The 25,541-nt window shown below is 39.7% G+C and overlaps 1 long non-coding RNA gene and 1 other non-coding gene across 2 annotated transcripts in view; both read left to right on the plus strand.

The window, feature by feature from the left end:
* The first annotated feature begins 2,220 nt into the window (after positions 1-2,220).
* Positions 2,221-25,541, plus strand: part of Gm36282 — a 28,361-nt gene continuing 5,040 nt past the window's right edge. Inside the window, exons 1-2 of the long non-coding RNA XR_374750.3 lie at positions 2,221-2,323; positions 8,090-8,118. This is a non-coding gene — a long non-coding RNA (predicted gene, 36282). The remainder of the gene's footprint in view (positions 2,324-8,089; positions 8,119-25,541) is intronic.
* Gm25420 lies at positions 10,044-10,170 on the plus strand. The gene has a single exon (XR_003954220.1). It is a non-coding gene; the product is annotated as a small nucleolar RNA SNORA17 (small nucleolar RNA).

Here is a 25,541-nt window from a genome sequence, read left to right on the forward strand (position 1 = left end):
TGATATAGCTGTCTTCTGGGAGGTTCTGACAGAGCCTGACAAGTACAGAGTGGGATGCTCACAGCCAATCATTGGACTGAGCCTTTGATCCCCACTGGAGGAGTTAGAGAAAGGACTGAAGGAGCTGAGTGGGTTTGCAACCCCAGAGGAAGAACAACAATATCAACCAACCAGAACTCCCAGAGCTCCGAGGGACTAAGTCACCAACCAAAGAGCACACATGGAGGGACCCATGGCTACAGTTGTGTATTTAACAGAGGATGGCCTTGTCAGACATCAGTGGGAGGAGAGGCCTTTGGTCCTGTGTTGGTTCTATGCTCCAGTATAGGGGACTGCCAGGGCCAGGAAGTGGGATTGGGCTGGTTGGTGAGCAGGGGGTGGGGGATAGGATAGAGGGTTTTTAGGGAGGAAAACTGAGAAAGGGGATATAGCATTTGAAATGTAAATAAACTATCCAATTAAAAAAACCTTACTGATCATCAGGAAAAAAAAGATTAAAAAAAAAGGAAAGGAAAGGAAAGGAAAGGAAAAGAAAAAAGAAAAGAAAAGAATATATCCAATCATAGGTGTGAAAAGCCTGCATCAAAAACTATGGAATTCTGAGGAAAGAAATCAGAGTACAACCTGATAGGAACATGTCCCTTCCCGCAGTCTAAGAGCTAATATGGTCAAAATGTGCACACCACTCCATAAACCTGAAGTCTTTGTGTAATAACCATCAAAACTTGAACGATGCTGGGTGGTGGTGGTGCACACCTTTAATCCCAGCACTTGGGAGGCAGAGGCAGGCAGATTTCTGAGTTCGAGGCCAGCCTAGTCTACAGAGTGAGTCCCAAGACAGCCAGGGTTATACAGAGAAACCCTGTCTTGAAAAACCAAAAAAAAAAAAAAAAAAAAAAAAAACCCAAAAAACCAAAAAACAAACCTTGAACAACACTCCTCATGAAAAGAAACAAAATCCCAAAATATGTCTGGCTCTATAAAGGCCATGCATTCCCAAGGTAACCTTGAAGTGAATAGCAAATTCAAGAACAATAAGCCATGATCCCTTCATTCCTTCACAAGCAGTACCACCTGAGTGACTCTTACACATTACCAAGTCCAGCCGCAGCATGAGGTACAACCTTGGGTATCTCTGGAACACAGCTTTTTTGTGCTCCCAGAAAACACTTTCCAGAAGATTTCACCTCAGTGATGCTGGTCTCTTCTTAATCACTGCTAATTCCTTAGCTCCAGCTAACCAGCATCAATTTTCCCAGTAGTTCCTTCCATTCTTAACTTTAGAGCCAGAGCCACATGGCTGAAGCTGCCGAGTTCTGCTGCTTACAGGAATTAGAACATGATCCCCTTGTACTATTACATTATCACTAGCTTTATGTTTTCTAAATCCTTCACTGCCTAAGCTTGGCTATCCTGGTTCTTGCTCTGTAGATTGACCTTAAATGCAGAGATCAGCATGCCTGTCTCATGGGATCTTCAATATATCACAAAGCTCCATTGTTCAAAACTTCACGGCACTGGTACAAAAACAGACAAGAAAGATCAGTGGAGATTCCAGAAAGAAGTTCACACATTCAGCCAAGTGACTTTCAAATGAAGGTGCCAAAATACATAAGGAAAGAACAGTGTGGCTTCAAAAAATTACACAGCTGTCATGGTTTGTATATGCTTGGCCCAGGGAGTGATACTATTTGGAGGTATGGCCTTGTTGGATGGGGCTTTAAGACCCTCATCCTAGCTGCCTGGAAGGCAGTATTGTGTTAGCAGCCTTCAGATGAAGATGTAGAACTCTCAGTTCCTCCTGTACCATGCCTGCCAGGACATTGCCATGCTCCTGCCTCGATGATAATGGCCTTAACCTCTGAACCTGTAAGCCAGCCCCAATTACATGTTGCCTTTATAAGAAGAGTTCTTGGTCATGGTGTCTGTGTACAATGAAAACCCTAACTAAGACAACATCCAATCAAAATTCAGTGTTGTGGATATAGCCGTGAAACACTCCTACACCTAAGGCTTAGGAAACATTGCAGAAGAGGGGGTTGAAAGGTTCTAAGAGACAGTGGATCAGAGAGTTTGCTGTGATATGGTGTCTCCTAGCAACAACAGAATGTACACCCGCGAAGTCTCAGCAACATGACTGCCTTACATGAGCTGAACAACGGCAAGAGCAATAAACCATGGGAACACAAAGAATACAGGCAACTAAGGAACGTTGAGAGAGGGAGAGAAACAAAAGACCTCAAATTTGGAAGAGAACAAGTGGTTCAAACAGATGGTAGTCTGGGAGTCAATGTGGTGGTTTTGGTGAGGCTGGGATCACTAGGTGAGCTGTTCTTCAGGCCTCGATGAGAGCGCACCAGATGTGGCGAAACCACCTGGGACGGCCACGTGGCACCTATGTGGCAAGCGTGACAGCACACTTGGAGCAATACTTCTGGGACACATGCGCTGGCTGCCTGTCAGTGTAGGCCAGCACAAAGCCTTTTGTTTGTGTGTATAGTCGAAGTAAGAAAGATAGATATGTAGTGTGTTCTGAGTCTACAGTCTGTTGCACCCCCACTCACTATGCCAGTATCTTGCTGACAAGGTGTTTTCCTGTGATATGATATTTATTTTCTAGTGTAATCTAATTGAAAAATAATCACGAGCCCCCAAATTTGAACTATTAGTGAAAAGGTTTCCAGCAATGTAAATACTGTTGTATGAGTGTTATTAAGTATGGGGGGGTATGTGTTTGCTTTTCAAAAATTGCTGTTTATTGCTAGTACAAACTGGTTCATTTTTCTGGCTGTGAAAATTGGGTATCTTGCATTGAGATAAAACATAATTTTCCTATTAGCTTTAATGGAAAGCCTTCCCCTGCCCCCCCGCCCCGCCCCCAAAGCTCTTTATTTAACGGCAGGGTTTTCAGGTTCTAATGAAGTCATTAAACAAGGAAGAAATATCCTTGGAAAAAAATCCAAGCAAACAAACATTGAGACACATAATGACTAGCAAGTGGATCCCACAGTTTCTGAGAAGCCAACACAAAACATCTCAACAAATTTGCTCTTTTTTCTTTCTTTCTTTTTTTTTTTTCTTGCCTGACATTCATGTAGATTGAGTTCCTTTTCCAGGTGACCAACCCTTCCACTCCTGTCCTATCTGCCACTGCCCAACAGGGGCTTCAGCAAGAGAAACAAATAAGGACCAGTATTGCACTTTCCTTGCGTAACACTTTCACCCCCAGTGCAGTCGTGTTTCTGAAATAGCTGAGGTGTTTGGGACTCTGTTATTTCCCCATTTTAAGTTAATCACCACGTAGTTTTGTTTTCTACTCATCTTTAATAATTTAGCAAAACCAAAATTCTTTAGGGAAATTAGATGCTTTTTCTCAATTCATTTCTTAGCATTTTATATCTCTCAAGAAACATGGACAAATCAACACCATAAAACACTATATAATTAGTTATATATCACTTCTAACACAAATATTTATGGTGATGACTATATATGCATGTGTATGTACATTTCCTTTTTAAAATTTTTGGACATTATTGTATTTAAAATTCTTATTTAGTGCCTCTGTTATATTCAGCATACCTCTGTATATGTGAGTTTCTTTGAGGACTAAATGATATAGATAAATCTTAATTGTGGATGAAATGTGGGTTGTTCCTCTCTATATAACTTTCCTTGTATGTTCAACAACATCTTCTTTTGATTACTTTTGATAGTTGATAGCTAGCTCAAACTTAATGGCACTCTCTTTCCTCTACCCCATGGCAGTTACAGATGTACACTGCCATGTGTAATAAGGAATAGCTTTTTGTTAATTAGGACTAGGGGTCATGTAGTGGTCATTTATTGTGGTTATTCATTGTGACCTATAATGCAATACTCAAGGAAAGGAGGAAAGAAGAAAATCAGGTTATTTCATTTAGCTACTCATTTGGTAGACACCCACAGTGGAAGTTAATGACTATGGCTTCCTAGCAGAACTCCATAGCAGTTCTTGGGTAAAATGCGAGGCATTATTCATTTTACCCAAAGTGGCTTTAATTAACAAGCATAGTCTACTATGCTATAGGAAATTGGCCTCAAATAAATATTAGGGTTACATCATTTACATTCTACTTTAATAACAATTACACACAAACACACACACACACTTTATTTGCATAATGATATAATAGACATCATTGATATTAAATGATTAAAACACATTAAAATATGAATGAGCCTTATTTGAGCATTTGATGATTTGCAAATAAGGTGGTAAAATATTCATTGATTCATATCATGAATATATGTGCCAGCAACCATTCTCAGTCTCACCTACTTAATACAGGCAGAATAGGTCTACTATAATTCTAAAGAACCCTAGGATCTTTTGACTGGCAAATGAGCAATGAATCCAGCTAAAGTCAACTTAAGAAGAAAGTCCTCTGAAAGTTTGAATCCAGCCATGCATTTTCAACCTCAGCTAGAAACATTCTAGCTGGCATTATTTCTTCATATGAAATGGCTGTGTCTACACTGTGGCTTAGTGTGGGCACCACCAATAGTCAGTCACAGCCAAACCCCTTGGGTAACTTGTTGCAACGTATAGACAGGCATGGGGTGCTTCATCTTGCCCTTGCACATTGTAGAGAAGTCTCTTCTGTATTTGCCAGGCACTGACAGAGCCTCGCAGGAGACAGCTATATCAGATTCTGTCAGCAGGCTCTTGTTGGCATCTGCCTAGTGACTGGGTTTGGTGATTGTTTATGGGGTAGATCCCCAAGTGTCACAGTCTCTGGATGGTCATTCTTTCAGGCTCTGCTCCAAAATTTGTCTCTGTAACTCCTTCCATGGATATTTTGTTTCCCATTCTAAGAAGGATTGAAGTGTCCACACTTTGGTCTTCCTTCTTCTTGAGTTTAACTTGTATGGAGGCCTAACCTTCAAAGGACTGTGGCTTTCCACATGCTTTCCTCTCTGTGTTCAATCATTTTTAACTTTTGATTTAGATTGAGAAATGAACTATTTTTCTTTCAACTTGAACACTTAGAGGTTGTTGCAATGTTATTAATTGGCCTAATTTCAACACTGTCATGTCTTTGAGAATAGAGAGGCCCAAGGGGAGGGAAAGACATGGAAAAATGACCCATTGGACAAGTAGTCAGAGCATACACATTTATCAATTAAATGTGCTGCATTATATATGTGCAGCTCATGGTTCTCTAAAACAATTATAATATTAACATCAAATATCACTAATCATGAGCCACCAAAAACAATGTTAACAGTAAATAAGTCAAAATATTGCAACTGTTATAAAAATGTGAAATAAAGACAAATTTTGGGAAAGTGGTGGCAATAGACTTTCTCAATACAGAGTTGCCACACAACTTCAATCACTAAAACAAAACAAGACAAAACTAAATACCTTACCTTACATGTGAGGTACAATACAATGTGGCACAGCAGAATTAAGTATGCTTGTAATTATTGTTTCCACTTTACACATTAGCAAACTAAAATTCAGTGTGGTTATTTACTTGCTCCAAGTAACAATGTAAATGGCAGAGTTGACTATCAATACACTTGTCTGATACATTAAATTTTTTTAATTTCAATTTTTCATTTATTGTTTGGAGAACTTCATATATGCATACAATGTATTTTTGATGGTTTTAAAAAGCACCTTACTATGTTTACTTTTATTGATTATTGAAAAGGAGTCTTTTAAAAAGATTTATTTTTGTTTTATGCACATGTGGTGTATGCCTTCATGTCTGTATGTGTGCTACCTATGTGCATGTTCCTATGGAGGTCAGAAGAGGGTGTTGAAACCCCCGTAGCTGAGTTACAGATGATTGTGAGTCCAATTTTGAGCCAGTGTGGATGCTGGGTCCCAAGTGTGGTCCTCTGAATGAGTAGATGTTACCCTTAACCACTGAGACACTTCTTCAGCTCCTAAACAGGAATCTTGTTTTTTATTAGATATTTTCTTTATTTACATTTCAAATGCTATTCCAAAAGTTCCCTAGATCCTCCCCCCACCCTAAAAAGGAAAGTTTGTTTGTTTGTTTATTTATTTATTTATTTATTTTTGATTTTTCAAGACAGGGTTTCTCTGTGTAGCCCTGGCTGTCCTGGAACTCACTCTGTAGACCAGGCTGGCCTCAAACTCAGAAATCCGCCTTCCTCTGCCTCCTGAGTGCTGGGATTAAAGGCGTGCGCCACCACGCCCGGCTTAAAAAGGAATCTTTAAATCAGCTTTTAATGCATCAAATAATTTTGTTTGTCTTAATACATTTCTCACTTCATAAGGCATTAGTCTACAACTGCAGCCTGGAAAGGCTTGTCTAAGTTTCCACTGTAGCTTGGCTCCACACTAATTCACCTGTATGATCTTCCACACCAACTTCAGAATGGTTTGTGCTTCCTTCTTAGAAGCTGAAAAACATGTGGTAACAGATAAAATGGCTTGCCCAGAGACATGTGATTAGGACTTACGAGTTTGTCTTTGCTTCGGAAGACTTTCTTCTCTTGCAAGAAAATCCTGGAGAGACTCAAGAACTGCAAAAGCTGACACAAGTTCTAGATAATTTAATAGAGCCCACCCAAAGCATGTGGGTAATAATATGCATTACTGTTTACTGAGCTGTTTGTTCTACTAAGTGTCTTTTTCATTATATTTTACTTAGTCTTTATAACAATCTACAGCAATAATTTTAGAAACATAGAGACTTAATTTTATAAATATTAGTTTTTCTTAAGTTTACAACTGTTAGAAATAAGTTACAAATCCAAATATTGTGACTGTAATTCTACAGGCAACCACAAGACACATGCTATTACTAGCGTCTTGTGTCCAGCTTTTAGGGATCTTCTTGGATGCTCCTTGACCAACCCTTTCCTATTGGTGCAGTCCCTTGCAACTTACATGAATAATACTACATTTGCATTTTCTTAGCAGATCTATTCTTATAAAAGAATTATTTATGTAGTTAGTCTGTTTTCAGTGGTATCCACTAAACTTGTGAGGGATCTGAGCTAGACAAGTCTTATTTTGTACTTAATTACATCTTGATGAGACCTCTAGTGACTTCTGGATAATTTTCAGATGAGCAGGAGTTCACTCACCACCTTTGAGAAGGGAGGATTTTTAACAGAATATAGTTGGATTCGGGAAATAAAAAAGGCTTGACAAAAGCTTAAGGAGATTCTTTTTAAAATACTATGGCATTTTTTTCTGAGCGTTCCGTTAATTGAAAAATCTAAAGTAATGATAAGGAAAGCCCTTTAAATGCTTTTTGATTCAGTCAGTGAGGGAAATCTTTTATAAAGGACCACCGGGAAAGTTGAAGCAAGACAGATGGCTAAAAAGGACATTCTAAATCCACTTCTAATTTGACATTGACAATGCTTTAAGTCATGTCTAATGGCTTTCAGCTGCTCACAGAATGGCGCACAAAGTCCTTCTCAGGACAGCAGGTTTATGCTTTGCGTAACCTCTTCTCCAATATTCACCATTTTCGGTTTTTCTAACTCTTTTCTACCACGAGGTTACGTGCACTCTGTCCCCTCTGTCTGAATGCAGCCTGGTTTTCTTGATGAATGAAAACTCACATTTCAAGCAGTTATACATGTTTACTAAATGACTGTTTTGGTCCAATGCAAGGAAGAAATACAGGGCATAGATTGGTAGATCTTGTCTCAAGTTATCTAAATTTAGTTGTGGAAAATATCTTAAAAAACTATGAAAGGAGAGGAAAAAAAAAGCAATTTAGGGAACTAATTTTAAAAAATCACAAGGCACTGTGTGATAGACATCAGATGAAGAGTACTAGGCCTGTCATCTTACTTGGTATGCTCAAGTTTCTTGAACTTGTTCAATGATATGAAGGATTTTCACATTTGGATAGAATTCAATCGATGAATGACCTTTCTTTTTTTTTCTTTCTCTTTCTTTCTTTCTTTCTTTCTTTCTTTCTTTCTTTCTTTCTTTCTTTCTTTCTTTCTTTCTTTCTTTCTTTCTTTCTTTCTCTCTCTCTCTCTCTCTCTCTCTCTCTCTCTCTCTCTCTCTCTCTTTCTTTCTTTCTTTCTTTTTTGTCTGCAGGTAGGAGCCGGGGAGACTGGGTAGTGAAGGTAAGTACGTGGACAATTAGGACAAGGATGTCTCCATGTCTCCTCCTTCCTACCGATAGTGTTTTCCTGTGTTTGGCCACTGAAGTGGACATAGATCATCCAATGAGGAAAAGGAAAATTACTGTCACTGTTATGGAAGTTCAAGATAGAATTATTTACTTCAATAATTATAGTGGATTTTAAACCTACCTCTGAGCTAGTATAAAGCTTGGGACTAGATTTTTTTTAATTAGATATTTTCTTTACTTACATTTAAAATGTTATCCCCTTTCTTAGTTTCCCCTTCGAAAACCCTCTATCCCTTTCCTCCCTCTCCCTGCTCACCAACCCACCTACTCCCTCTTCCTGGCCCTGGCAGTCACCTATTCTGGGGCATAGAACCTTCACAAGACCTCTCATTGATGACCGACTAGGCTATCCTCTGCTATATATGCAGCTAGAGCCATGAGTCCCATCATGTGTTTTCTTTGGTTGGTGGTTTAGTCCCAGGGAGATCTGGAGATACTGGTTAGTTCATATTGTTGTTCCTTGGGACTAGATTTTAGAAGCAGACTAATACAATACCTGGCTAGCTTCTTTCACCCTCGTTACTATACTCTTGCATGGTTTTACACTGTATTTCATGGGAGAGACTAGCATGCCATAGATACCTCTATGCTGTGCCATTTTTTTTCACTTAAAACATCTTGGAAAATCATCACAGAAGTTTGCATAGATCTTCTTTCATCTGTTTTATAGTATTCCATGGTGTAGGTGTTGCACAGCTCATTGCATTATTATCATATGCATGGGAATTATGTAGTTTCAAATATCTTGCACCAGCAAACAATTCTAGAAAGAATTTATCCTTTCTCCATACCCAATCTGTGGACATTTCTTACGTCCTTATATTGTTACATAAGCATACAGCCACATGAAATCAGGTAGCAAGTTTGCTTGACCATGAAAGTATAACAAATTTACACAGTAAACGGCAGACATTAAAGCAAACAAATTGACGTTAGCAATTTTAACATAATGGAGGATGGTATTTATTTGAAGTGAAGTGATGTTTTATGACAATAATTTTGGTAACAATGGCTGTGGTGTGACATCACCCAATAAATAGCTCACATTTCATAGTGCACACACATCTGTCACTTTGGTCGGAGAAGCTTTCTTTTCTGCAATTAGCAGTGCAGCTGCAGAGACATATTAGCTGGCCAAGATGCTGGAAAGCCAGCCAGCATAGAGGGCTCAGCCCTAAATGGAGCATCTAGGCCACTCCTTCCAAGGTTCGTGGAACACTGTGGAAGAGATAGCAGGATAAAAGTAGGACTGGAGGATGACAAGGACTACTGTGAAATGCTGTCTTCCAGGCATGGCATGGCCACTGCCGACCTCTTAAACCCAATGGCTGAAGCAACCTGCACACGTTTGGGCCTGTAAACATCCTGTGCTGCAACAGGGAAGAACTCACAAGGCTACCCCATCACCCTGAACATCTCTAGGCACTTTATTGTTGCTGAGGCTGAGAAAGACATTTTCTCCAGAGGTGTAAGCCTGTGGCAAGGTTCCCATGTGACTGTAATAACGGCTCATTCAAGTTCCTCAAGGAAATACTAATGAAACTCATTGGATCATCCCCTTCCACTCCTAAAAGATATGAAGTAGGGAGTAGGGGACTGGCTGGGAAGATTAAAGGAATGAGCAGGAAATGTCATGTATGACACGTGTATGAAAATGTCATGATGAAATCCACTATTATATATATAGCTAACATATGTAATAAACACATTAAAATTGTGGAGTGAAGTTAAAGTTAGCCTTAAAGAGGAATTTATATCTTAACTACATATAATAGAATATTATTATCTTATAACTTAACTACATATACTAAAACAAGAGGGATAAATAAACAAGTGCCCAACTTAGGTTAGAAAAACCCTGCCCCTAGAGGCAGTGCAGGTGTGGCTGCTGTGCCACATGTGCATCAGTAGGTGGCAGAGAGGAGAAAGGCTATGTCTGCTCATCTGACCTGTGAACAGAAATGATTATGGACAGGCTAATATGGCATGAAAAAAGTGAGCCCGAGATAACCTACCATTCTGGTGCCAGGGTGCTCAGACAGGAAGCTAGCCTGAGATGACCACCAGTCCTGTGTCATGCAGGCCAGGACTATATCCCAGGGTTGGGAGCATGCCAGAACCCAACTGGGACTGCTGTTCTGGGCAGGAGTAAACCCAAGACAGATGACCCTGACAAGGGCTCACTTAGGTAGGTGATGAGCAAGCACAAGACAACCACCAGACCTGTGCCCTGTGGCCCAGATAGGGAGCACCATGCAGGCTGGGTATGTGTGTGTGTGTGTGGGCAGATCATGTTCAAGATGACCCAGCCCAGTGTCATAATGCATGAGCAGGGCATAGCATTCTGGAGACCACTCCTGAGATGATCCCAGATACTCAGAGACCCTGGGAGCCACTAAGAGGAGGAAATAGATCGTGGAGAAATAGAAGAGAAAGAGAAACCAGAGGATGTATGCACAATAAAGAGAGGCAGAACTGAAGACTCCAGGGTAGAGAGGAACAGTCAGATGCAAGCAGCTAGTGATGTCACCTGGGACCATGGTGTGGTCCTTGTCTTTGCTGCCACTATGGGCCACATTTGGGCCCGTGACCTTGCAGCAGCATGGGTCTGCTACCAACAAAGGCCAGGCAGACATCTTTGATCTGGGCTGCCATCTAGGGACTTTTTGATGCCTTAGGGCTGTGTAGAACTGCCTCCATCCCTCACCGGGGCTTTGTGGGAGAGCTGGCCCTGGGGGTGGGGTATAAGAGCGGGAGAGCTGACCCTAACCCTAGACAGCTGCAGTACTTGGGAGAGCAGCCCCTGCACATTCCCAGAGTTTCAGGTGAACTGGTCCCAAGAATATGAGCATGTGTGAGTTGGCCTTGCTACTCATCTGTCATGTGGTAGCATGGATGAGAGAAAGATACCTTCCTTCTCCATTGCCTTCACTATTTGTGGCAGGTGGGAGACCTGGCTTTGGGGTCACAAGAGCAGGAAAGCTGGCCCTGACCCCTCAACAGCTGCAGCACTCAGGAGAGCAGGCCCTCCACCTGACTTGGGCACCACAGTAGAGCTGACTCTGGTGGCAAGGTGCAGGCCAGCCAGCTCTGAGGGTATGAACGTGAGCGAGCTCTCTAGCAACTTGTCTGGAAGTGCTTCTCCCATCCTTTCCCCTTGCCATCTATGACAGGCAGGAGATCTGGCCCTGTGGTCATGAGACTGGGAGAACTGGCCATGTCTCCTCCCATTATCTGCAGTATTTGGGAGTGGGAACTCTGCACCTCGCCTGGGCAGCAGGGTAGAGCTGGCTCTGGTAGTGGAGTGTTGCTGATGAGCAGGCCCTGGGGGCACGAGAACTGGAAAGCCAGTGGGCTATCTCAGATACCTCTCAGGCCCAGATCCAGGGCTTTGAATTTGTCTACCCCAATATCTATCCCATCGATGAACTGCTGGAGTGCATGCATGAAGGGGCTGGTCCTAAAGATCCAAAACTATAGAATCTACGTGACACAGAGTAACTAGATATCTGAGAGGGGTCTCAGTGAGGCTCCAGTATTGACAGAGTAGCAGGAGCCACAGGCCTTGTATCAGACCAACAAGTCATTGAAATAGACATTTGCAAGTAAGGAATTATGGACAAAAGGGTGTACTGTGGGATGTATTATGCCACACTACAGCTTCCACAACAGATTTTTTCTCTCTATTGGGAGGAGGTGGATGGAGAGTGGTTATGAGGGGAAGGGGAGTTCAGTGGTATTGGGGTGCAGGTTGTGAAATTCACAAAGAACCAATAAAAAGTTAAAAAAAATTACAAAAACGAAGTTAGAAAAAAAGACAGTGAAGCCAACATAAAGAGAAGAGGAAGCAGATGAAGCTACTGAACTGATGAATTACGTCAAAGGCCACATCACTCTGAATGCAAATTATAAGAAGATAATGCAGAGCAATGCAAAGAGCCCAAAACTGATTGTGTTATAAAAGGAATTATAGATAACCTTTAGCTAGATTGAGTAAAGAGAGAGCAAGTATCTATGATAAGAACAGAACTGGAGCATAACTCCAGATACAGCAGGGCATACCTTTAAAGTCTGTAGAAGTATACGTTTATAAATTAAAAATTCAGAATGGGCAATTTTCTAGAAAACTAGTTTATAAAGAGAGTAAACTTAAATATTATGCCTACATAAAACACAGTTATATATACATAATCTATATTAGGCATCTGGAAGGCTGGCATGGTGGCACATACCTTTAATCCAAGTGTTTAGGACGCAGAGGCAGGCAGGTTTCTATGAGTTCAAGAACAGCCTGGTCTACATATCTACATAGTGAATTTCAGGAAAGCTAGAGGTTGTTTTTGCCCCTACCCCTCTGTCTTAGTCAGGGTTTCTATACCTGCACAAACATCATGACCAAGAAGCAAGTTGGGGAGGAAAGGGTTTATTTAGCTTACACTTCCATACTGCTATTTATCACCAAGGAAGTCAGGACTGGAACTCAAACAGGTCAGGAAGCAGGAGCTGATGTAGAGGCCATAGAGGGATGTTCTTTACTGGCTTGCTTCACCTGGCTCGCTCAGCCTGCTCTCTTATAGAACCAAGACTACCAGCCCAGAGATGGTCCCACCCACAAGGGGCCTTTCCCCCTTGATCACTAATTGAGAAAATGCCTTACAGTTGGATCTCATGGAGGCATTTCCTCAACTGAAGCTCCTTTCTCTGTGATAACTCCAGCTGTGTCAAGTTGACACAAAACTAGCCAGTACACCCTCCCAAAGTAATTGAGTAGTTAAAAATCATAACACACTAAGATACACACATTCAAGATACAATTCACAGACTACATGAAGCTCAAGAAGAAGGAAGACCAAAGTGTGGATACTTCAGTCCTTCTTAGAAGGGGGAACAAAATACGCATGGAAGGAATTACAGACACAAAGTGTGAAGCAGAGACTGAAGGAATGACCATCATGAGACTGCCCCACCTGGGGATCCATCCCATATACACCCACCAAACCTAGATACTATTGTGGATGCCAAAAAGTGCTTGCTGACAGGAGCCTGATATAGCTGTCTCCTGAGAGGCTCTGCCAGTGCCTGACAAATACAGAAGTGGATGCTTACAGCCAATCATTGGACTGAGCACAGGGTCCCCAATGGAGGAGCTATAAAAAGTACCCAAGGAGCTGAAGGAGCTTGCAGCTCTATAAGAGGAACAACAATATGAACCAATCAGTACCCCCAGAGCTCCCAGGGACTAAACCACCAATCAAAGAGCACACATGGAGGGACATATGGCTCCAGTCCCATATGTAGTAGAGAATGGCTTTGTTGGTCATCAATGGGAGGGGAGGGCCTTGTTCCTGTGGAAGCTTGATGCCCCAGTGTAAGGGAATGCCAGGGCAGGGAGGAGAAGTGTGTGGATTGGTGATCAGGGGTAGGGGGGTAGGGGTAAGGGGATTTGGAGGGGAAACCAGGAAAGGGGATAAGATTTAAACAAAAACCAAAAAACAAAAAACCAACCAACCAACCAACCAACCAAACACCAAGCCCACAGTGACACATCTATTTCAACAATACCAAACCTCCCAACAGTGCCACACCCTGGGGCAAGCATATACAAATCATCACATCCTCTCTTCCCAGCTGTGTGAAATTGTCAACCAATAATAACCATTATGTTTAGGCCCACCTCCAGATGCCATCGACTATGAATTAGGGGATAAGTTTCTAACACGTGGCTTTGGGGGAGATACATTCAAACCACAGCAGAAGACATATATTCTCTCATAAAAAGGTTAACTTATCTGGTAGAAAATCTGGAAAATTGTTGATCTAATTCTATTTGCCATTTTTAAGGATTATCTTTTTTTCTTTTTGGGACCATGCTGGTCATAAAGAAGATTTGAGGCTTGAAAAAAAAAGATATATACATTCATACAGATCAAGATGATTTTATTTTATGTGACATAGTTGAAGAATTCAGAATAAGGGAAAAAAAAAACCTGTATTTCAAAAAAGGGGGAAAATTTCAGAAATTAAAAGAAAAGAAGTTACAGGACACTCCAAAAGTGCCTAGGAAAAAGCAGAAAGTGAATGGAAAAGAAGTCAGTTGGGACATAGTCCCAACTGCATGGCTTCCCACCTGAGGGAGGGAGACAAGCTTCAAAGAGAAGACAGAAAAGACAGGGCACTGTCAATCCTCTCTGACCAAGCCAGGAGACCACATGAGCCTCAAATTCACTTGCAAAGTTTGGTAAGACATTGATTCCTCCAGCAGGAGGGTGAGCAGTTGAGAGACATCTTTTGTCATTCTGCATAACTGGAAACACAGAGGCCAGGCACTATTCTGAGTGAGACTGTATTCTTTGAAACCAACTCTAGACCCATAGTGAGAGACATCCCTGGGAAGCAGTTGGGGCAAGTAAGAGGGTCATATGCAGAAAATCTTCAGTGGAGATGTCAGGAAGCTTGGCTCAGGCTGTGACAGCCCTGCCAAGACCCAGTATGATCAATAGAAACTAATATGGAGGTTTGGTAACTCTGAGTTCAGAGGATGGATCAATCTCTGATGATGCCTACCTTTTCTTCGATGGCATACACTTCACAGACTTTAAAATCTCAGGATCTCCAGAGAACTGGGGCACTGTAGCTGTCCCTGCTGCAGGCCATTAAATCCCTAGAAGTTCTTCTGTCATGAAGGCAGGCTTTCCTTCCGAACAGTTCTCAGTGCTGTGGTTTTTTGTACTACTAACTCATTTTGGAGACAGTTCTCCCCAGCTAGAACATGAGCCTTCCCAGCCTACCGCAAAGCTAAATGCCCTGGTATGCAAAGACAAGAAACTGCTAAGTGAAGACAGCTCTGCTGGTCTGTACTCTCTCACTGGTCACTCATGGTTAAACGCAGGCTCAGCACCAGCACAAACCCTTGGAGCATCCATTGCCCACAGCTTCAGCTTCAGCTGAGCCTCCTCTTCACCAACTTTTTAGGACCCAGAAAGAAAAGAAGCAGCTACAATATTTTTTGCCCCTTGTTCCCCCCTTTTTTCCTTTTAAAAATATTATTTTTACTTTATCATATGTTTTTATTTCCTTTTATGCACCTACTTAGTCTTTTTCATTATTATGCAATCTTCTGAATTTTACTCTTAATTTTTGTCCCCCACGTTTTCCCCACTTTCTTCTTTTCATCTGCACTATGTTTCAAATGTTAATTTGAATTTATCTTATTCATTAAAAAAAGAACTCACTTTTAATTTTTCTTTCCTTTCTTACATTTATCTAATTTTGTAGTCAAATATCCTTATTACTGGAAATTTTGTGCGTGTGCGTTTCTTTTATTTTACATTTTTTTTTTCTAATTTCTTACTCTCTTTTCTTTTTTGTCCAAAGTTGTTCTCTGTGTTTCCATTTCTTTTCATTTTCATGTATTTAACCTTGTTTTTCCTCCATTTTCCTGTTGTCTCATACAGTACATCCATATATACATGCAAATGATTCTAATATCATAGCATCTTCTACATTGGTTTTCCTATTTTTCTGGTTCATGACCATTGGTAATGTATTAGGATGCTTCAATAGACTTTAGCTATATTTCTCTATCTTGAAGTGTTTGCTTTTGTTGCTACTATCCTATTTTGTTTTCAATTTGTGAAGTGGTATTGGGATAGAGTCTTTAAATGTGACATGCCCAATATGACTATCATTCCAAACTGGAAGAGATGTCCAACAGATGCACAAATCATATCACAGAAACACAAGAAATATGAAAAAGAAAGGAACATGACTCAGTGAAAAGATCACAGCTCCTTAGCTACTGAATTCAAAGACATTGAAATAGGTAAAAATGTTGAAGATTTCAAAAGTTTACCAGTAAAATTTATCAATGACATCAGAGACAACAGAGATGATCAAGATGAAATCAGTCTCAGACCTGAAATGAAAAAGTAGCTTTGGAGAAAAAGCCAGCAAAATGGATGGGAAAATTAGCAAGAAAGAAAAGACCACCAGTGAGGAAACTGAGATTTTTTTTGGGGGGAGAGAGGGGTTGGTAATCAAAATCGCAATGACTTTAAGATTTAAAGTGGAAAGCATTGTGAATAGACTTGATCCAGCAGAACAAAGAATGGCAGGGATAAAGGTCAAGGTCGAAGGATACTATCCTCAAACATCAATCTAAAAAATTGAGCATGACCCCAATATCCAAGAACTTGGACGTGATGCAGGCCAAATATCAAAATCCACAGGACGGAAAAAGTACCTGAGACAAACACTACAGGTACTGAGAATCTATTTAATGACATGATAGCATATAGTTTCCCAAATCTAGAGAAAATAATTGGATATCCAAATGCAAGAGGCATTTAAAAATCCCAAATAGATATCTCTAGAGAAATCCTTCTCATAGCTTATTACAGTCAAGATGTCAAAAACACAAGGCAAGGAAACAATCTTGAAAGTTATAGGGGAAATGCTAACTTGCCTACAAAGACAAACATAACAGAATATTGTCAGATCTCTTTTTAAACCATCCAAATTAAGAAAACGTGGAATGATAGTTTCAAACTCTGGACAAAATAACTACCAACTAAGATTGCTATATCCAGCAACTCTTGTAAGATTGGTGATTAAATAAGGACATTTCAAGACACCATAAACTAAAGCAGATTGTGATGATCAATCCCTTTCTGTAGAAGATGCTTAAGGTAATATGTGAGAGGAGGGCAGAGGACAGTATCAATCATGACAGCAAAGGAGAGAGTAAATTTCATGAAGGGAATATCTGAGCAGGGAGCAGTAGGAAGAAATCTGTCAAGCCTTTAAACCAACAGCACCCCAGTACCAGTAGGTTAGAAGTAAACGAACAAGCAATAATCCAACAGCCAGAAAAAAACGATAAGTATCAGAAGATTAGATCTGGTTGTGGTAGAGGACTGTCTTAAAAGCATTTGTAAGGCAGAGGCAGGCAATCTCGGTGAGTTCAAAACTAAGCTGGTCTGCATATTGAGTTGCAGAACGCCCAGGGCTACATAGAGAAATGTGTTTCAAGCCCTCAATGCAATCACAAGAATTATTAAGCACTATTAGTAAACTTAAATGTAAATGGCTTTGGGATGCCAACAAAGAGATGAATACTACTAGCTGACTGGATTTATAAGCTAGATCAAATTCTGTATTGTCTTCAAGAAGAATATCTCACTGATAAAGCCACTTTGATGAGCAATTAAAGAATGGAAGTCCTGGTGTTCCCCTGTACTGGGGCATATAAAGTTTGTAAGAACAAGGGGCCTCTCTTCCCAAAGATGGCTGACTAGACCATCTTCTGCTACATATGCAACTAGAGACATGAGCTCAGGGGGTACTGGTTAGTTCATATTGTTGTTCCACCTATAGGGTTGCAGACCCCTTCAGCTCCTTGGGTACTTTCTCTAGCTCCTCCATTGAGGCCCTATGTTCCATCCAATAGATGACTGTGAGCATCCACTTCTGTATTTTCCAGGCACTGGCATAGCCTCACAAGAGACAGCTATATCAGGATTCTTTCATCATAATCTTTCTGGCATATGCAATAGTGTCTGCATTTGGTGGCTGATTATGGAATGGATCCCCAGGCGGGGCAGTCTCAGCTCCAAACTTTGTCTCTATAACTCCTTCCATGGGTATTTTGTTCCCCATTCTAAGGAGGGACGAAGTATCCACACTTTGGTCTTCATTCTTCTTGAGTTTCATGTGTTTTGCAAATTGTATCTTGGGTGTTTTAAGTTTCTGGGCTAATATCCACTTATCAGTGAGTGCATATCATGTGAGATCTTTTGTGATTGGGTTACCTCACTCAGGATGATACCCTCCAGATCCATCCATTTGCCTAGGAATTTCATAAATTCATTGTTTTTAATAGCTGTGTAAACTTTATATGCCACAGTACAGGGGAACAGCAGGGCCAAGAAGTGGGAGTGGGTGGCTAGGGGAGCAGGGCAGGGGGAGGGTATCGGGGACTTTTGGGATAGCATTTGAAATGTAAATGAAGAAAATATCTAATAAAAAATTGGGAAAAAAACCCAACATGAATATCCTGGTAACTAGGCAACCTCCAGATTGGTTATAGAATGTTTGTTTCAGATGTTTCTTGAGGTCATTATCTACAGAGGGAGGTAGGAACTGGTTGGAGAAGATGTCTGAATCCATGATTTCCTCTGGAGTTGAGATGGCCTCTGGGAGTTATCTGGAGTTGGGTGCATAGCTGGGCTTGTGCACTTATCCACTGAGCAGTCATGAGGTTTCTAAAGAGGTACATGCTTTTTTGGCAAGAAAAGCCTCCTCAGCCAAGAGTGACCCCTGAAGAACAGTACTCAGAGCTCTAGGTCAGCAGTACTACCTGCAGGCAGCTGGGAAATACGTCCTTATATCTCAGTATCACAGTATGGGATTCAACTTGCACTATTTTCCAAATGAGCTAGCAAAACTGAGTGATTCTGGAACACAAGTGGTGATTCAGCGACCTGGTAGATAGAAAAAATAAAATGTTGCCTTAGTCTAGTGATGTGATGTGTACTCTCTTCTGTTAACTGAATACATCAGGTAGGATTTGTACTTGGTTTGTCCCATCAGAGGCTAAGCACCAGTGTGGTGGTTTGAATATGCTTGGCCCAAGAAGTGGCACTATTAGGAGGTGTGGCCTTGTTGGAGTAGTTGTGGCTTTGTTGAAGGAAGTGTGTCACTGTGGTGTGGGCAACCACATAGGAGCCAATCTTCTACTAGAGGCCTTCAGGTGAAGATGCAGAACTCTCAGCTCCTCCTATACCATGGATGCCTGGATGCTGCCATACTCCCACCTTGATGATAATGGACTGAACCTCTGAACCTGTAAGCCAGCCCCAACTAAATGTCCATATATATAAATAAAAGTAAAAGAATGGAAGTCAATCTACTATCAAGCAAATGGAAGATATTATATATATATATATGTAGCTGTTATATCTGATAAGCTAGACTTCAAATTAAAGTTAAACAAAAGAGATAAATAAGGTGCATATATATTAACAAGGGAAAAATTCAAGAAGAGATGGCAATTATAAATATATTTATAAACATCTATATCTATCTATATCATCTATCATTTGTATCTCTACCATCTGTAATGTAAGGGCTCCCAATTTCACAAAACATATACTAATAGATATTAAAATCTACTCACTCTTACTTTACCAAGACCTATCAGACTTTTAATGTCTACTAGTGGTTGTTTTATGAAATTGGGAGCGCTAACCAAAAATTTTTGCAATTTAATTACACTAATAGACTTAATAGAAACTTGTAGAATATTCCATCCAATGAAAACATATATACATTCTTCTTACCAACCCATGGAATTGTTGCTACAATAGACCAAGTTCTAGTTCACAGAGCAAGTCATAATAAAAACCAAATGTTTGTAAGATCACCATAAAACACACACACACACACACACACACACACACACACACACACACACACACACACACAAAAGCAATAGGAGAAACTCCAGTAACTACACAAATACTTAGAAACTAAACAATATAATGAACCAATGGGTCATTAAAGAGATTCAGAAGGATATTTTAAAATTCTCAGACTCAACTGAAAATTAAAGCATAATAACCATGGCATGGTAGCACACACCTTTAATCCCAGCACCTGGGAGGCAGAGGCTGATGGATCTTTGTGAGTTCGAGGCCAGCCTGGTCTACAAAGTGAGTCCAGGATAGCTGATGTTATTAGATAGAGACACCCTGTTTTGAAAAACAAAAACAAAAACAAAAACAAAAATAAAACCACAACAAAGTAAAGCACAATCTAATAGATCTATTGGGACATAGTTAAGGAAAAATTTAAAGAAAAACTTATAGCAAGCAAATAACTTAATAATGCAACTCAAGGTGTCAGAAAGTCAAGAACAAATCAAACCCAATGCAAAGGGTGGCAAAATTTAATAAAGATCAAGACAGAAAGTAATTAGATGTAAACAAAAACAATAATATGTAAAATCAAACAAACAAAAAGATGGTTTGTTGAAAATACATGACAAGATTGACAAATTGCTAGCCAAGCTAACAAAAAGAGAAGACCCAAATAGTAAAATTGAGACAAAAAATGTTACAACAGATGCCAATTGCTATACCCAGATTACAAGGTCCTCAAAGACCACCAGAGATCACCAGGAGTCCAGCTAGTTTGAAAAAGCAAAGAGTTATTATTCAAGCAGGAGTTCAGACCCTCCAACATCTCCAGCATAGTGGAAGGTCCTAAGCTGGTACAAGTCTTGTCTATTTATCATGTTAGCAGAATAAGGGACTTTCCACCTTGGCTGTTACATGATTGGTTGACATTTGCTTGTTGCACTTCTACTGCCTAGTAATGATTTCGCTTGATATGAGCAATGGTTGCTAGCTCAATTAATCTATTTTAGATTTTAGGTACTTTCCCCTTAAGAACTGATTGGTTGTTACTAGGAGTCGAGTGACTATTTTCCCAGGGGACTTGTGATTGTTACCAGGGAGACATGGCTTCTGGAACAAGATGGGGCTTTTCCAGTAGCTGAGTTCATTCAGAGGGCAATCATAAAACAAAGTCTGTAACATTAAACTAGACCTTTAAGCTGGGCCCTTTACCAATAAAATGCAGAGGACTAGTAAGGATTACTTTGAAAACTTTTATTACAAAAAATAAAAAAGACAAATTTTAAAGAAATGGGTATATTTCCTAGACAAATATGACCTATCAAAATCAAGTAAAGATGATATAAACAACATAAATAGATCTGTATCAAGAATCAAAGTTGAAGCAAAAATTAAATCTCTCTAAAATGAAATACTGAAGACTAGTCAGATTCCTACTGAATTCTATCCGATCTTTAAAGAAGAGACAGGACCAAACTGTTTGAAATGTTCCACAACATAGGAGGGCAGGGGAAGGAACATATAACTTTGTCTTCAAGCCATTACCACATACTAAAACAACTACCACAATCACTACCACTATCACCACCACCACTACCACCACTACCACCACCACCAAAATAACTATGTACTAATTTCCCTGATGAATTGACATAAAGATTCTTGCAAATCTTTATGCAAATTAGAGAAGATCATATATCATAACCAAATTGTTTTCATACCTTGTATACAAGACTGGTTTATAGTATGCAAACTAACATAATAGACCAAATGATACAGAAAAGATCTTTAAGAAACTCCAGCATCCTTTTATAATAAAAGCCTTAAAGAAACTGGGTATCTTAGGGTTTCCAATGCTGTGAAGAGACACCATGACCAATGCAACTCTTATAAAGGACAACATTTTATTGGGACTATGTTACAGGTCCAGAGGTTCAGTCCATTATCATCATGGCAGGAAGCATGGCAGCATGCAGGCCTGTCTCTTGCACAGTGGGTGGAGCTTCAAAGTCCAACCCCACAGCAACACATTTTTTTTCCAACAAGGCCACACCTTGTAATAGTGCCACTCCTGGGACAAGTATATTCAAGCCACCACACTGGGAGTAGAAGGAACATAGATCATATCTCAATATAATATAATAGGTGAATTCCATGGCACTGGATACTGAAGGGAGGAAAACTGAAAGCATTTGCTCTAGGAGTAGAAGTGGAATGCGAATGTTCATTCTCACTGCTGTCATTCAATATGTCTTGGAGTCATAAGGCAAGAGAAAGAAATAAAAAAAGACACAAATAGGAAAGGAAGAAGTGATAAGATTCTTGGCAGATGATGTAAACTATACTTAAAAGGCTCCAAGGACACCATGGAACTAGATCTGTTAAACAGTTTCATCAAACGAGCTGAACAGAAAATCAACATACAGAAAGCTAGATTTTCTATAAGAGAGAAACCAGAGGAAAAATTCAGCTTTACAATAGCCAGGAAAAACTAAACACTCTAGAAATGAAGCCAATAAAGGAGACTAAAGATGTTAGAAATGAAAACTGTAAGATGTTGAAGAAAGATGTTGAAAAAAAAAAGGACATAAGGAGATGGAATGATCTTCCACGCTCATAGACAGAATAAATATAAACATCTCAATGTTACCTAAAATGAATAAATTCTCAGACTGAAGCATAATTCTAATTAAAATCCCAACAATATTCTTCCCAGAACTAGGTAAAACATTCATAAAATTGATATGGGAGCATGGAAGATACTGAAGTAACACTAAATAGAAATTCCCATTCTAGAGGCACTTTATTACCTGATCTCAAATTATACCACACAGCCATAGTTACAAAAATCAAACCAAACTAAACCAACAACCAAAACAAAAACCAAAACCAAAACCAAAATAAAAGTAAAATAAGATAAAATCAAAACAACTGTGCAGACATAAAATACAGACCTGTAGTCTAAGGAAATAGAATTGAAGACATAGAAGTAAAACCACACAGCTATAGGCACTTGTTTTCTTTCTTGGTGTGTATGGATGAGGAGTACATGTGTATGTATTCACACGTGTGTGTGTGTGTGTGTGTGTGTGTGTGTTTATATGAACCCTTATGTTCTCAGAGCAAGCACTTCACTAACAGGTATCTACTCAAGTCTGGTTTCAAAATATATACATTGGAGACATGGCAGTCTTTTCAATAAATGGCACTGTGGTAACTGGATATCCACCCATACAAGAAGAAAATGAGATTTATAGCTCTCACCTTGCACAAAACCTGTTCAAAGCAGATTAAAAGGCTTTATATGTATATAAAGTGCAATATATATATACATATATATACGTATATATATATATATATGTACACACACACATCAATGTATACATATCAGACAGGGGATATCTAAAATCTAGAAAAACTGCAAAAGTTAAAAACCCAAACCAAAATCTTACAACCAACAAATGGCTATCGAAATGAATAGTTTTCAAAAGAAGACACACAGATGTTCAATAAATATTTAGGAACATGTTCAACCATCATTATTAGGAAATACAGATGAAATGTTTTCAGATTTCATCTCACTAAAATCAGAGTGGCTATTTTCAGGAAAATAAAACAAAAATCTCAAATACTGGCACGTATGTTGGGAAAGAGGAACACTTATATACAACTTAGGAATTTATGTGCAGCCATTATGGAAGTCAGTGTAGAGGTTCCTCTAAAAACTTCTATACTATGTAGCTATATTATTCTTGAATATATGACTGCATACCTAATCGACTTTAAGTTAACACCTCACAGAAATATTTGCATATCTACACTTTTCATTATCTTTGGTTATTCTTTTACATTTATTTATATTTCATGTGCATCAGCGTGAGGCTGTCAGATTCTCTGAAACATGAGTTCAGACAGTTGTGAGCTGCCATGTGGATGCTGGGAATTGAGCCTGGGTCCTTCAGAGGAACAGCTGATATTCCTAAGTGCTGAGCCATCCCTCCAGCCTGTTCATTGGTTCTTTTCTTTCTCTCTCTTTCTTCTTTCTTCCTTTCTTCCTTTCTTCCTTTCTTCCTTTCTTCCTTTCTTCCTTTCTTCCTTTCTTCCTTCCTTCCTTCCTTCCTTCCTTCCCTCCTCCTCCTCCTCCTCCTCCTCCTTCTCCTCCTCCTCCTCCTCCTCCTCCTCTTCCTCCTCCTCCTTCTTCTTCTCTTCTTTTTCTGAGACAGGGTTTTCATTGTGTAGCCCTGGTTGTTTTGGAATTTATTCTGTAGGCCAGGTTGGCCTTGAACTCATAGAGATCCACCTGCCTCTGTCTCCTGAGTGCTGGGATTAAAAGCAGGTGACAACACCTCCTTGGTTATTCTCAAAAACAAACAAACAAACAAACAAACAAACAAACAAACCAAATGATAGCAGGGGTTTATAAGCAGTCAGAATTTTAGAGTTTTTAAAAATTTACAGGCACTAGTTTTGTACATATTCATATGTAGTTGAATGCATGGCTCTGCTAACAATCCTAAATTGAAGAAACTTATCTGTATGTGGAGCTAGTGTATAACATGAACTGAGATATGTTTTGAACGGTTCTCTAATTGCCTCATATCTTATTTCCTTTATTAATCAGGCACTGATAGTACATAAATTTCATAAATAGTTAATGAAAGTTGTCATATATAAATGTATGGTGTTTTATACCTGTGGTGCACCATGAATATATGACAGCTTGTATCTATCACTGCATTTTCAATAGCTGTATATTTTCCTTTTAATTGCCTTTTGCTAATATCATTTGTCCTAGAAAGGACATTTTCATACAAATTGCCTAATGAAGCTCTGATCAATGAGTATTAAAAGTATTATGAAAACTTCCAAATATGGAAAATTGGTTTATCAGGCTTATCGGAGTTTTACTTTATTTGCAACAGTCTCTCCTCCTTTCATTGCTGATTAAGTTTAAAACAAATTACATGCAATACTAATTTTCAGTACAAGTTTGTAAAGGCTAATTATTTTCTCTTGATGATTACTTTCACAATCAAGACTTAAAATAATTGTTTGGTGTCATCTAATACATATTTAATAATTTCCTGAAAATTTGAATCTCTTGTCAGATGATGTGCTATGGTATAAGATTTCAATTGGTTTACATATTTGGTGGCTGTCCTGGTTAGTTTTTGTTTGTCAACTTAACACAAGATTCAGTCATTTGAGTAGAGGGAATCTATGCCGAGGAATCTACTAGATTGGCTTGTGGGTAAGCCCGTGGGGCATTTTCTTTATTTATGATTGACGAGGGAGGGCCTAGCCCACTGTGGGTGGTTCAGCCTGGGTCTCATTGTCCTGGATGTTATATAAGGAAGCAGGCCAAGTAAGCCATGAGGAGCAAGCCAGTAAGCAGCACTACTCTATGGCCTCTGCATCAGCTCCTGCCTCCATTTTTTTTTTTTTTTTTTTTTTGGTTTGAATTCCTGCCCTGACGACTTCATGCTTCATGATGGATTGTGATGTGGAAATGTAGGCTGAGATAAACCCTTTGCTCCCCAAGTTGCTTTGGGTCATGATGTTTTATCACAGCAATAGGAACCCTAAATAAGACAGTAGTTGATCTTTGTGTTTCTTTTTAGATTGGACAGTCTCCTCATTATCTCTTTACCTATGCTATTGAATTGTTTTGTCTCACACATTTGCCTCTTTGCTTTGTTTTGATGTTTCAATTATTCAATTTCAGAATCTACTCATGTGGTGATTTGAAGCTTGGTCCAGGGGTGGCACTATTTGGAGGTGTGGCCTTGTTGGAGTAGATGTGGCTTGTTAGAGAAAGTGTGTCACTGTGGGCATGGGCTTTAAGACCCTTGTCTTAGCTGCCTAGAAGCCAGTCTTCTGTTGCCTCCGGAACCAGATGTTGAACTTTCAGCTCCTCCTGCATCATGCCTGCCTGGGT

This window comes from Mus musculus, chromosome 2, assembly GCF_000001635.26.
Source record: "Mus musculus strain C57BL/6J chromosome 2, GRCm38.p6 C57BL/6J".
Lineage (NCBI taxonomy): Eukaryota > Metazoa > Chordata > Mammalia > Rodentia > Muridae > Mus > Mus musculus.